This window comes from Cervus elaphus, chromosome 23 (genome assembly GCF_910594005.1).
Source record: "Cervus elaphus chromosome 23, mCerEla1.1, whole genome shotgun sequence".
In the NCBI taxonomy this organism is placed as follows: Eukaryota; Metazoa; Chordata; class Mammalia; order Artiodactyla; family Cervidae; genus Cervus; species Cervus elaphus.
Genome location: NC_057837.1, coordinates 31,314,146 through 31,328,413, shown reverse-complemented (window position 1 = coordinate 31,328,413; position 14,268 = coordinate 31,314,146). Strand labels below are relative to the sequence as shown.

Below are 14,268 nucleotides of genomic sequence, written 5' to 3'. Positions count from 1 at the left end.
CCCAGAGGTGCTAATAGAGGTTATTTCTATGGGTAGAATTTTTTTAGTTCAATTTCTGTTGGAGTATAGTTGATTTACAATGTTGTATTCATTTCAGGTATACAGACAGGTGAGTCAGGTATACATATACATATATCCACTCTTTTTTAGACTCTGTCCCCATACAGGTCATTACAGAATATTGAGTAGAGGTCCCTGAGCTATACAGTAGTTTTTTTTTTTTTTTTTTAATTTTTATTGGAGTATAGCTGCTATGCTTCCCCTGGTGGCTCAGAGGTTAAAGCGTCTGCCTGCCGTGCAGGAGACCTGGGTTCGATCCCTGAGTCGGGAAGATCCCCTGGAGACGGAAATGGCAACCCACTCCAGTATCCTTGCCTGGAGAATCCCATGGTGGGAGGAGCCTGGTGGGCTACAGTCCATGGGGTGGCAAAGAGTCGGACACGACTGAGCGACTTCACTCACTCATAGCTGCTACGAGGGTAGAATTTTTTGTTGTTTTCTTTTTCTCCTTTGTGCTTATCTGTTTTGTCGGATTTTTGAATGTGGATTAATTGTACCATATTTTTTAAAAGATTACTTTTAATGGCAAAAAAAAATTGCTTTAGTTTCTTGTGTTGAGGGAGGTAAGGTACTCTCATGCCCACTTCAAAATAAAACCAGAAGGCTTCAAATGTTAATTGATGGCAGTGATAGAAATGGGAGTTGCCTTCAGGGTTCTTGGGTCCTGATGTGGTTCTTCGTTACTTTAGGGGGCCAGCAGGGGGGGAGAAAGTCTCAGGAGGCTACTTCAAGGTGAGCTCTCCCCCTGAGTAAGTACTAAAGGGCATAACTGTAAATGGTTCTAACCATTCCCAAACCTCTACGTGGCATGCATTTCTTCCCACCATTTTCACTTCTGGCTTGTATGTCTCCGTCTTAAATTTAAACAAGCATTGCTTTCAGTGTTTAATTACAACTTAATGGAAACACTACTTGCATTCAAATTAGCTTTTCGTTTTCACAACACGAATGTGCATCCAAGTTATTGTGTCATTATAATCTCATGTTATAATGGCTTCATAATGCAAGTCCCTGCAGAGTTGAATTACTAGTTTCCTATGGTAATCACCCATCACTAGAATATCATAATCACATAAGCACAGTCCCCACATGCTTCCACTGCAATCATTTTGACATTGTAAGAGCATTTTAATAGTATTAGCATAGATTCTCCAGAGAAATCATCTCATTGTCACTACATTGCCATATAAGATTAATTGTGATGGAGCCCTGTCATTGTGATATGAAAGCTTAAAAAATATTTTTTAAAAAAGTGACGCTTAGCAGTAAAGCATTTCACTTCTCAAAAGGTCAGTGCATTTTACAGGAAGGTTGGCTTTGAGACCTTTAATTGAAGAAATTTCCTTTCGCAGGAGGTGAGGCTTTAGTTTTCTTGTTTCTTTGTGTTTGTTCAGGATTCACACAACAGTAAGAAAGGAGGTCAGTTCCCTCTCTGTGGTACAGAAAGGAAAAGCAGACGCTGTCCCTGTCTTTAAGGACTTTGTAATTTAGTCAGGTTTATGACCAATTACATGCAGCATTAATACTCTTATGCTAATTTTTAAAAGAATTTTTTTTTATGTGGCCCATTTTAACATCTTTATTGAATTTGTTACAGTGTTCTTTACCAGCTGAGCCACCAGGGAAACCCAATGTTACAATATTGCTTCTGTTTTATGTTTTGGGTTTTTTTTGGCCATGAGGCAAGTCTGATCTTAGCTCCCCAACCAGGGATCTAACACACACCCCCTACATTGGAAGGTGAAGTCTTAACTACTGGACTGTCAGGGAAGGCCCTGTATGCTAAATTTTGAAGTCACTGGTGTTACATACCTATGAGAACAACCACACAAGGTGCTCCTGAAAAGAAAAGGTTTGCCAGTTAATAAAGGGTCAGACAAAGACTGTACGGCAGGATTGGAGTCCAGGTTATCAGCCTTCCTCACAGTCCAGCTGTCATCTTTGAAGCCGTTAACCCCAGGAAGAAGGAAAGCCACCAGAGACACTAGTAGGTTTCACAGCGACAGCCCCACCCAAGGATGAAGCAAAAAGAGGTTGTGGGCATGAAACCGCTCCTCTGCTGGGATCTGAGGAGAGCATGGAAACTGGACCTTGATCTTTCTCATTAACAGAGGGACGAGCAGAGATGGTCTCCCTAAGCACCACATCAAGGCTCAGAAAAGCACCTCCCAGGCCCTGACACTCTTTGGTTTGGAAGCCACAGGGTAAACTGACTGTGTGTGTCAGTGACAAATGACATGTGATGCAGAGCCTGGCAGGGTACTGTGTTCACTGGAGGAGCCTCTGATCTTCTCTGGAGACACTGGGTGGGGCGGGGGGGGGGGGGGGGCGCGGCGCGGATTGCAAACGGATTATCCTAACTCTCAAGGAATCCTCCTCTCTGCTCAATGTTCAGTCAGAGTCAGGTCACAGCCAGCACTGAGCACGGTGACAGGCCTGTGGCAGGCCTTCTAGAGATGCTGACGGATGGAGGAGTTCATTATCGTGGCTGGAGAGAATACGCAGGCTTCAGAGCTGCTGTGGGTCTGAAAACGCAGGGGGCAGATGTAGAATACGGACTCTCTGGTCGCATTAACGGCAGAGGAATTACCAACTGGCCACGTCTCTTACATTATTAAAGATTGCCCATTTTCTTAATGATAGCAAATATCAGCATTCAGAGGGCTCATGGTCACTAATTTTGCCTTTCTTGAGTTATATGTGCCTGCGAAATCTCAGAACTATGCCATGGCTCAGTTTCCCAAAAGAACTAATGACACTTTTAAAATTGGAGCACAGTGAGATACAAATGTGCTTTCTAGGTGCTCAAAGCTGCTTTTCCTGACAGGCTGTGGAGCAATATTATTACATAAACAAAATTAGCTATCCTTCCTTTAGAAGTGATTTTTAATTTCATAGGTAAAGTCTATGGCCCTCGATACCCTAATGTTCCTTGAGTTCTTACATGGGCATCACATGACATTCAACTCTTTCTCAGGCTGTTCTTCAGAGTAACTCTTGTCATATACTTTTCATTATGAATTCATATCAAAAATTACTCTGATTACCTTTGGTTATCAGTTTTCTATTATTTTATTATTAGACATACTGAGATTAAAAAATCAGAAACTCAGGGAGATTTGAATGCAAGAGCACTAACCATAAGAACAGAAATTTTATTTATCATGGGACATATACTGACATCTTGATGCTGCTTAAAAAATACCAGTTTCCCTCTCTTGTTCAAATGTATTGAAGGCAACAGACATCATTCATGATAATATGCAATTGGTTAATCTTTTGATACAAACAAAATTTAGAAGCTATGTGATATCACTTATATGTGGAATCTAAAATATGAACATATCTGTGAAGCAAAACAGACTCATAGACACAGACACAGCCTTGTGGGAGCCGGGGGGGGTGGGTAGCAAGTGGATGGACTAGGACTTTCGGATTAACAGATGCAAACTATTACAATAGAATGGGTAGATAATAAGATCCTACTGTAGAGCACAGAAAACTATATTCAATGTCCTGGGATAAACCATAATAGGAGAGAATATGAGAAAGAATTTATATATTTGTAAGACTGATTCACTTGGCGGTACAGCAGAAAGTAACACAACATTGTAAATCAACTATACATTGATTTTTTAAAAAGCTAGAAGCTATATAATATCTTAAGTGCCATCATAAGTTAATGCTAACGTGCTGTATTCCAAAAATGGAAGAATACACAGAGATGGGACAGCATACTACTTTATGAAAATATCACTATTTCCCAAAAAGAAAGAAAAGCTAGAAATTTACCAACTATATCCATATTACAAAAAAAATGTTGACTTGCTCTGAGTGTGTCTTTGGGTAAATCACTTAAGTCTGTGGGCCTGTTTTCTCATTAATAAGACAAAGGAATAAGCAAAGTGATTTCTAACATTCCTTTCGGATACAACTTCTATGATTCTATGTGAAGTAGCATTCAAAGAACTGTAAACTGGTTTTGTAGCCGCCCCTCCAAGAGTTCACTGTGTTTAGATGTTAAACAAATGGGGATATAAATGTAGTAGAAAATCAGGCAAAACATTGCTATGCAAGGAACATAAAAAATATTGATCTTTCTAGTTCTTTTTCTGATTTCCCACCAAGGCAAACCATCCTATAACAAACTATATTATAGTATTCACTGTTAACTTCAGATTATTACTAGCAAATGAAAGAAAAATATTTTGCTACCCAGATGATTACTTTTCTATGGTCACCCTTTATATTGCTTATGACTAAGAGTAAGATAGAGGCACTAGTATAAAATAATGGTGGTGATTAGCCCTCAGATAAATGACGCTGACTGTCTAAACTGGGACCCCCAGTTAAGAACTGGGCTGCACAGCAGGAGGTGAGAGGCAGGTGAGCAAGCAAAGCTTCATCTGTATTTACAGCCATTTCCCATCACTCACATTACCTCCTGAGCTCTGCCTCCTGTTAGATCAGGGATAGCATTAGACTCACATAGGAGCATGAACCCTACTCTATGTGAATCACACTGAAACCATCCCCCACCTCCACCCTGGGTCTATGGAAGAATTGTCTGCCATGAAACCAGTCCCTGGTGCCAAAAAGGTTGGGACTACTGGTCTAAGCAACTGAAAACACTTGGCTCTTTCCCAAGTACCAGCTAAAATGATCCATTATCTAAGTATATGTGTACACTGATACACATGCATACATAGGTAATTACATTTTATATTGTTTTCAGAGTTTCTAATCATCACAGTACAGGTGCAGAAACTATTCTGAAAACGACTGTGTGCCAACTTTTCAACTAAGAATTATTTTACTTTTTAGTGGGCAAGTGAGATAAGTATAAAAAGTCAATTTACTTGTTTTTTGTCACTGTTTTCAGAAAGTGGGACGTGTAGGCACTCAGTCGTGTCCGACTCTTTGTGACCCCATGGACTGTAGCCTAGCAGGATCCTCAGTCCATGGGATCTTCCAGGCAAGAATACTGGAGTGGGTTGCCATTTCCTTCTCCAGATATATACTCCACTGGTGTTCAAATTGATTTTAGGCGATATATGGACATTTTAAAATGTTTAAAAAAAGTATTTACTTATTTTAATGTATGTTAGGGGGAAAAGTAATCAACACTGCAAGCCTGTGATTTCAGACGTGTTTGCTTAGGATGAGGCCAAAGAAAAACAACGGGTTGGTTTAAAGAAAAATATTGTCATTAGTAGTGAAGGTAGTACATAGGCATAGCAAACACTCTTATTTTTTTAACTTTTTTTAAATTAAACCTTTTATTTTATATTGGAGTATAGCCAATTAACAATGCTGTGATGGTTTCAGGTGGACAGTGAAGGGATTCAGCCACACAGATACATGGATCCACCTCCCCCAAACCCCCTCCCACCCAGGCTGCCACATAGCATTAAGCCGAGTTCCCTGTGTTGTACTTTAGGTCCGTGTTGGGCAAACACTTTTAAAGATGATATGAGAGTGAATCAAATTTGATGAATACCAATGAATGATGAATTTACTCATTCATTCTGATGAACATTATACACAGAGAGTTCAAATCAGGTACTCTGTGATAACCTAGATGTGTGGGATGGGGTGGAAGGGAGGTTCTAGAGGGAGGGGACATATGTATACCTATGGCTGATTCCTGTTGAGGTATGGTAGAGACCAGAACAACACTGTAAAGCAATTATCCTCCAATTGAAAATGAATGAATTTTTAAAATGACATTTAACATCTCTGCAATGTCTTGTAATATATTTAATTTTTCTGGCCTATTAAGGAACTAACTCCTGTTCTGGAGGTAACATCCCCACAACACATCAGAAATATAATCTTGACTTCTAATTAGTCAGAGAAAGTTATTATCCAGTTTTAATTCTCAGACCTTTTCATTGATCCTGTAATTGACATTATTTTAAATGATATGGATATAAAAATATAAATATGATATTATATGGTGTAAAAAAATATAGATCGAGACATTGTGGTCAGACATAGTACAACTACTTAGTAAGCTTTCCAATTTTTATAGAATAAAACTCTAAAGTTTTAATGCATCACTCTTTTTAGAGAAACAAGATATAAATAAACTCTCCTTTAGTGACAGTGTTGTAAAATCATCACATTATATAGGAATAATTCATGAAAACTTGGGCTTCCCTTCTCTGGTGGCTCAGACAGTAAAGTATCTGCCTGCAATGCGGGAGACATGGGTTCAATCTCTGGGTTGGGAATATCCCTTGGAGAAGGGAATAGATATCCACTCCAGTGTTCTTGCCTGGAGAATCTCATAAACAGAGGAGCCTGGCAAGCTACAGTGCCAGAGGTAGCAAAGAGTCAGACATGACTGAGCACTAACACTTTCACTTTTCTTAACGAAAACTTATTTTAGCCAAAGTATTACTAAAAACAAAAATAAAAATAAGTAAGTGGAGACAGCTTCATCAGATAACACAGTATCCTTACATAATGCCTTATGAAAACTCCACATTAAAAAAAAATGCAATTCTGATTTTTAAAAGCAAAATAATTTAGAAACTAATCATTTTGACCTCACTGTGGCAAGAATACGTAACAGCAAAGGCCCGTGAAATATCCCTAATGCTAGAAACTGTATATGTTCTTGTATATATTTTAAACCTAACAATTAAATGACATTCAGTAGGCAAGAATATATAGAACTATGTAGAATCTGCACAGAGACTGTTTAAACTTGAATCTCTTAGCTTGACATATTTTAATTTTTCCACTGAAATACTCTGATAGACAAAAAGTTAAAATGGCAATACCTGGGAGGAATGAAGAAGGTCAGAAAGGAACATCGCAAGTGGATCTGCTGAAATCCTCTATTTCCCTGGACACATAGAAGGGCAGATACGGCTGTAAGGTCAAAGTCTCCATCATGTCTGTACTTAAAACAGCAGAATCTTCACTACTTATGCACTCGGCTGCTCCCAGATATTTAGTTCCATAGGAAAAAGAATACTTGCAAACTATTCTTTGCTGGTTGATACTGGGGCAAGTTCAAAAGAACACGGAAGCCAAAGGGAATCAGTGTTAGGCCTTAGATCTGCACTGGAGGCCAGTGGCCCCTTCTGAAATTCCTGTGTTGTGTGAATTTGTGCAGTGGCAAATGGAGGCTCTGAGGTTAAAAACTGAACTTGGAGAAACTGCAGCCTGGGAAACTATAACTCGTAGAAAAGCACTGACTCATGAAACGATAGACGTGCCATAGACCAGGGAGTGATAAATAAGAACATGTGTCAAATAATCTAGGCTAAAACTAGCAAAGACGTCCTTGTAGCCTTTCCTGGGTAAAGGTTTCAACAATACTTTTCTATGGAACGACTGGTAATGAAAACCACATTCTACCTATGTGTGTATTCTCTTATGTAAACATGCATACCTTACTGTTCAAATTTAATCTGTCCCTCTAAATGTGATGGTAGCAAATTTTGCATTACAGGAGAGAGAGATATATATCTATGTATATATAATTATATATAAAGAAGAAATGAATTATATATTCATATGATTATATAATTATATACATAATTCATTTCATCTTTGAAGAAATAATTCTCTTATTTGAACTTATTAATATGGACATTTTAAAAGTTTACAAATGTAGAAAGTGCAGTGTAATGAACCCCTATGTATCATCATGCAGCTTCAGCAGTAATTCCAACTACAAACAGTTTTTGAAGGGAAAAATAATGTTTCACAGCTCATACAAAACCATTCAACCAATTATCCCAAATATTACCAACATACTTTTATAAACCCACATGACAATCCTCTAAGGATTTCTGGCTATCCGTTTACTGCAAAAGACATTTTAAAAAAGAGCTTTTTAAAAAAACAACAAAAACTACAATTCTGTTCTGAAGCTGAACATAGTGGTTTTCCAGTATCAACTCTAGTATGCATGGTTGATGCAGACAGGGCACATCAACATCTTTGAGCTTTTCATGTTCCCAATGTTTCTTCAAATATAAGAGCTTATCTAACTTCCTCTTGGTTCATCCTCTTTCTTCAGAGACTCTGCTGCTTTCATGGACATTTTCAGCTGATAATAAGGAGGCAGAGATTCAGAACACATCTTACAGCAGAAGCACAAGATGTCACCCTCTAGGGAAAAGATGTGTGATAGGACCAAAGTGTATTTTATATCCTGTTACCCTTTTTGATGGCATAAGTATGCAGACTAGTCAAGGCATGTTTTTGATTCAGACAGGATATTTTAGGTTAAAAATATGTGCTAGTTGTCATCACAAATATCTGGATGGTGATAGTTCAGATGGCAAGATATACTTGCTTACATGCATTTTATGGTTAACAGCTTAATACACTATGTAGAATTCATTGAATCATGTTGCTTTGATTTTCATCAGTTCAATCTTTTAAGTCACAAACATAAAGCTCTCCTCCAAGTAATGTTAAGAGGTTCCTGAACTGAGTAGAGTCTCCAAAAATTTGTAGTTATCACTTGATTGCTCAAATTTGATAATTTTTTTTAAACCCTCCAAGAATGGTAGTTTCTAGAGACCATTGGGTTTCCCTGGAGGCTCAAACAGTAAAGAATCCACCTGCAATGCAAGAGACCCAAGTTTGAAGGGTCAAGAAGACCCCCTGGAGAAGGGAATGGCTACCCACTCCAGTATTCTTGCCTGGAAAATCCATGGACAGAGGAGCCTTGCAGGCTGTACAGTCCTTGGGGTCACAAAGAGTTGGACACAACTGAGTGACTAAGCACACACACATACAGAGACCATTATTACCGTAGCCTAGCCTGATGGGCTGAATTGTACCCCCTCTAAACATTCTCAGGTTCAAGTCCTAACCCCCACTGTCTTAGGATGTGACATATTTAGACACAGGGTCTTTAAAAAAGGTAACTATGTCAAAAAGAGTTTGTTATGGTAGGTCCTACTCTAACAGACTATCTCATGTAGTTGGAAGAAAAGATTAGGACACAGAGAGAAGACCATGTGACGACACAGGGAGGAGGGGGTAATGAACAAGCAGAAAAGAGAAACTTCAAAAGAAACCAAATCTACCTACAACCGTGATCTCGGACTTCTAGCCTCCAGAAAAATGAAAAAATCAATTTCTTTTGTTTAAGTCACCCTGTGATATTTTGTTATGCAGCCCTAACAAACCAATACAATCAGTAATAGAGGTCGTGTAGTCCAAGCCATGGAAGTGGCCTTTAATTACACCAGGGGACTCTGCGTCTATCAAGTGAGTAGAAAATTTGTCAAGAGTCTGGCCAGGCATATGCAATATAATCTAATCCTTTTTGACAAATGTTGATGCCAATGAGGTGACAGCTCAGTGTATAGACTGAGAGTAAATAAATCATTATTGCAGTTATTTGTCAGGGCTTAATAGAAAAGCTTGCTGAAAAGTTAAGCAGATACCACACACAACAGATGTGGCAGCTGTATAATTTGAAATACCCCTGAACCAGGGGATCCCCTTCATATTTCCTATAAACTTTCACAGACCAAGAATATGACGTCTAACTTTTCAGAGACATAAGGAATGTAGTAGATGAGACCTAGAAAGGTGACAGAATAAATATGATAACTTTGAGATTGTAGGAAAGAAAATACTTTAAATATTCCAAAAATCAATAATATACAAGTTTGAAAATAGTAAGCAATATTAAGAAAGACATTTTTTTTGGTACACAAAAATACTAAGGATTTTGTGGTTTCAGTGGACTTTCAATTGCACACGGAGCATTAAATTCATAATAATATTTACCAACAGAGTCTTCAAAGTGTTTTTAAAACACTAAATAATTACCCAATTAAGCCATTGCGAGATAAGCTGTCATTACTCTAGATTTAGTGGAAAGGACTAATAATTATTATTTTAACAGTTTCTGTGAAGAAAGACTCGGTGTTTACTGAACACAACTGTGAGACACAGATCAGCCTTTTAGTGAATAGGGAACAGAGAAAGCAAAAGGTTGATTAGATAAGTGAATTCAGAGGAAGACAGAGACGATTAAGAACTAAAAACCATGACCAGTGAGAACAGAGAATTTAATATGCAAAACAGAGACCAAAATTGGCAGAAAGCTACTTATGAAAACTGCCAATATTCAGTGTGGCCGACTGACAGTGGGGGATCTTTGGTCATGCCCTGAACAACATAATTCATCACACCAGCGCTCAGGGCAGTCATGTCCAAGCAATTTATCATCATCATATCATTCGTCGGAGTAAGAGAGGGGGAGAACTTTGATTGTTAACCTCTAGGGAGACTGGATTTATAGCCAACATCCCTAAGAAGGCAGCATGGCTCTGCCCTAAGCAAAATGCTCCCTGCTTTACTTCTGTTTAAGTCAGAGGAAAAGAGGGAACACGTTGCTTCCTGCATGGGGAGAGCAAAATCTAGGTCTGATCCTGTTAGATCCGAAATAAGGAAGCAAGGAAATGATATTTAAAGTATTGTCTGAGGCTGCTTTAAAAAAAATTAGAAAGTAGTTAATGGTAAGTTTAGATGATTCATTTCAAGTGTCCCTTGGTGACAAAATAATTTCTGCACTGCATCCATTGATATAACTACATTTGGAAAGAACTATCCCTTAACAATGAATATGTGAACCTTCCTCTATATTGTAAAACTTGGGAAGAATGCTGAAATTTTAATAATGTATTTGTATAGAAAAATACATCTATATTTTATAAATATATAAAATATATTTATATATTGTAAATATACATTTTATATTATATATATTTTAAGTATATAAAATATACTTATATTTTATATATTTATAAATATATCTGTATCTAGATATAAATATATATAAACTGCATTTTTCAAAATGAAAATGACAACCTTAATTGCTATCCCTTATGGACATTGAACCTTTATGTACTTTACACTTTGACACCTGCTGCCCTTAGAGAATGTGATTAAACATCTAAATGCTGTCTTCATCACCTTTGATTAAAATCACAAAGTTGACTTGAGTGTTATGGAAACAAGTCTACCTGCTGTCTCATGTGATAGTTAAAGGAACACTGGTCACAATAGCAGGTTCTTACAGAACCTTCCCTCTTTTAGGCTCCCAAGATATCTGATAAGCTGGAAACCAGTAATCCCTGGAGGTATGTGGCTTAGCCCTTACCTGAGTGTATTAGTCAGAATAGGCTAGGTTATGTGATTTAACAAACAAATCCCCAAACCCTGGGGCCTAAACCCAACAGAAGCTGATTTCTGGCTCACACTGTGTCTAACACAGAGTGTTGGGGACTCGGCCGGTTGTCTTCATTCTATGTTCCAGGCTGACAGAACAGCCACTGTCTAGAAAACCAGTGGTCACTCTGGCAGAGGGAAAGAGAGCGGGGTATGCCTCTCATTGGCTTTTAAAGCTTCCACCTGAGAGTGACACAGGTCACTCCACTTCTATTTAATTAACCAAAGCAACTCCATGGCCATGCCTCATTGGAAGGGGACAGAGAAGTAGACAACAGTTAGGACTCCCATGCTGAGCAGGCAGAGACAGTTGTAATCAGAGAGATAATGGTTTCATGAAACAGGTCGTCAGAACCACAGAGCCAGTTTATACCAGATGACTAAGTGGGAGCAGATATTTTATTTTTCGTCTTCCTTTTTTTTTTTTTTTTTTTAAGTGAGGGAGGAATGTCTATGAATGAGAAGGCTTTTTTTAAATGAAACATTTTTAGAAAAACAGGAACCATTGAGAAACAGAACGATGCTGTGTTCAGTATATGAAAAACATATTCAACAACCATCTCAGGTTTTCCTATTAACAGTGATGTTCATGGGCAGTACACAGCTTAAGGACTTCTCAGCAGGGTTACTGTTTGGTTCACTGGGGTATTTAAGACAGGTAGAAGAAAGATTCCTCATATGGTAACACTTTAAAGTAACAAGAATGGATATTTTCCAAGATCAGAAGCTCCTCCCATTCTCTGTAGTTCATTATTTTGTCTTCAGGCTTAATTCTGAGAGCAACTTCTACAAGCCTTACATAGGGGTCCACTGCCTACTACAATACCAGGTATCTTAGGGCCAAGCGCAAGACTAAGAAGGCATTAAATACATAGGGATAGACTTTTCAAGACTGTAAATGATCTGTTGTTCTTTGCTCCGATCTGGGTCAAATTTTAACTGTGCGCACTGCAAAGTGTATAAGGAGATCAACCAGTCAATCCTAAAGGAAATCAACCCTGAATATTCATTGGAAGGACTGATGCTGAAGCAGACACTCTAGTACTTTGGCCATCTGAGGCAAAGAGCCAACTCACTGGAAAAGACCCTGATGTTCCGAAAGACTGAAGGCCAAAGAAGAGGGTAGCAGATGATGAGATGGTTGGATAGCATCACCAGTTCAATGGACATGAATCTGAGCAAACTCCAGGAGATAATGGAGGACAGGGAAGCCTGGCATGCTGCAATCCATGGGGTCACAGAGTTGGACACGACTTAGCGACTGAACAACAACAGAATATTTATTTTAAAAAAATCTACACTACATATAGTTTAGTCACTTTTATAACAATAAAGCAGCATCTAGCCTCCACAAATAAACACAGCATTTCATAAAGTAGAACTCTTATCCTTTTTAAAATTAAGTTGCTATCTTGCTATCAACAGTCAGTCAGCTGTCTGATTTCTTTTTCTTTGCCTCTTGCACTGAGATTTCTTTTTGAAGGGGCTTGGTTATTTCTGGAATTACATCAGGCCTTCAGGATAAGAGCTGTACACCCCTCCTGCCAATGTAAAATAAAATGTAACTGGCCAAGGAGGAGTTCTATTTCTTAGGGGTTTTTTCTTACTGATATTCATTCTATATGACAGTGAATGTGACAGATCCTTTAGGATAGGAGTCAGTGCTTGTCAGTTTTCTCCACTGGAGAAGTGATTTAAGGACGAATAGACTCGTGTGTCTACATATGGAGGAAGTTCTCTAAACGTCCCCCCACCCCAGGTGTCACTGCACCTGAGGAGTCTTCAAAATATCACATCGCAGCTGTAAATACATGATCATATCCGCACTTGAGAGTATCTGGAGTATCTTTACGATGGAAAGACCATGACAGTAAAATAAAGCGGCAAGCTGAGGCAGGCCCAAGGCTTAGAGGTATGATTTCAAAGCTTATAAAGGAGAACAAGCGTGGAATAGATGACCCTGATGCCAGCACAGCTGCCCAACTACGACCCCAGAGCACTTCTGCCCACCAACCCTGAGCTGGAGCCACGAGGCGCCCTTGGCCTCGTTCTGCGCGGGACTCTGCATCTCGGGTTTCAAGCTCGACTTTGCAGGACTTTAAACTTCGGGACTGAAGAAGGAAATGGAAACTCCAGTATTCTTGCCTGGAGAGTCCGAAGAACAGAGAAGCCTGGCAGGCTACATACAGTCCATGGGATCCAAAGAGTCGGACACGACTTAGCGACTAAACCACCACCACCAGACTTCGGGGCAACAAGCCACCGGCAAGCCTCGACCAGCCTCCCAGGCCTCCCGCAGCCTCAAGATCCCCGACTTTGCAGCTTCCCCGAGAGCGCTAGGAGAAAGGCAGCAAGAAGCCAAAGCCGTAGGGACTCCTGCCCCAGGCGGGACCTCCGCCGCGGTCCCTGCAGGAGTTCACGCGCCCAGCTCTTCAGCGACCGCACCCTTCCTACCGGGCCCACAGCTCCCGCGCCCGCTCCGGTTCCCGGGCGCCTTCCCTCCACTCGCTGCGCGCTGCCTTCTCCCTCGGGACCCTCTGCAGGGCCAACTTCCCGGGTCTTTGACTTGTCCCCAATCCCCGCCCACTTCACCCTCGGGTCTAGTCTTCTCCCAGCCCTACGGCCCTGACCGCGCCCACCTGCCCTCGGCCACGCCCACTAGGCGCCCGTAGGCCCCGCCCCCGACTTAGACTACTCGCAATGGGCTCCTGTTGGGCCACGCTCCAGACTCGGCCACGCCCAGCAGGTTGCTGCCAGGCCCCGCCTTAGGCCCCGCCCCCGCCCCTTCCGCCTCCAGGCTATTTGAGCTCAAGTTCGGAACGCTGGGCCTTCCCCTGAGCAGTCAGAAGACTTACAGTCTGAAAATCCGCTCAGCTGCTGAGCTGAGAACCCACTTCCTCTGCACAAGTCTGTTGTATCCGCCAGATATTCTGGAAGGAGAGGGTTCTCTCTCTAGTTCGGCTGAGTCTGAAGGATTAGGAACTAGAG

General features: G+C 40.2%; 1 protein-coding gene across 2 annotated transcripts in view; it reads right to left on the bottom strand.

The window, feature by feature from the left end:
• Nucleotides 1-13,853, bottom strand: part of PTER (phosphotriesterase related) — a 73,738-nt gene extending 59,885 nt beyond the window's left edge. The window contains exon 1 of one of the 2 annotated variants that reach the window (XM_043883891.1): nucleotides 13,735-13,853. The gene's annotated coding sequence lies outside the window, so the exon portion shown is untranslated. Of the gene's footprint in view, nucleotides 1-6,851; nucleotides 6,871-13,734 lie in introns of those variants that run through there. The other variant, XM_043883892.1, reaches the window with a different exon arrangement.
• Nucleotides 13,854-14,268: the final 415 nt, after the last annotated feature.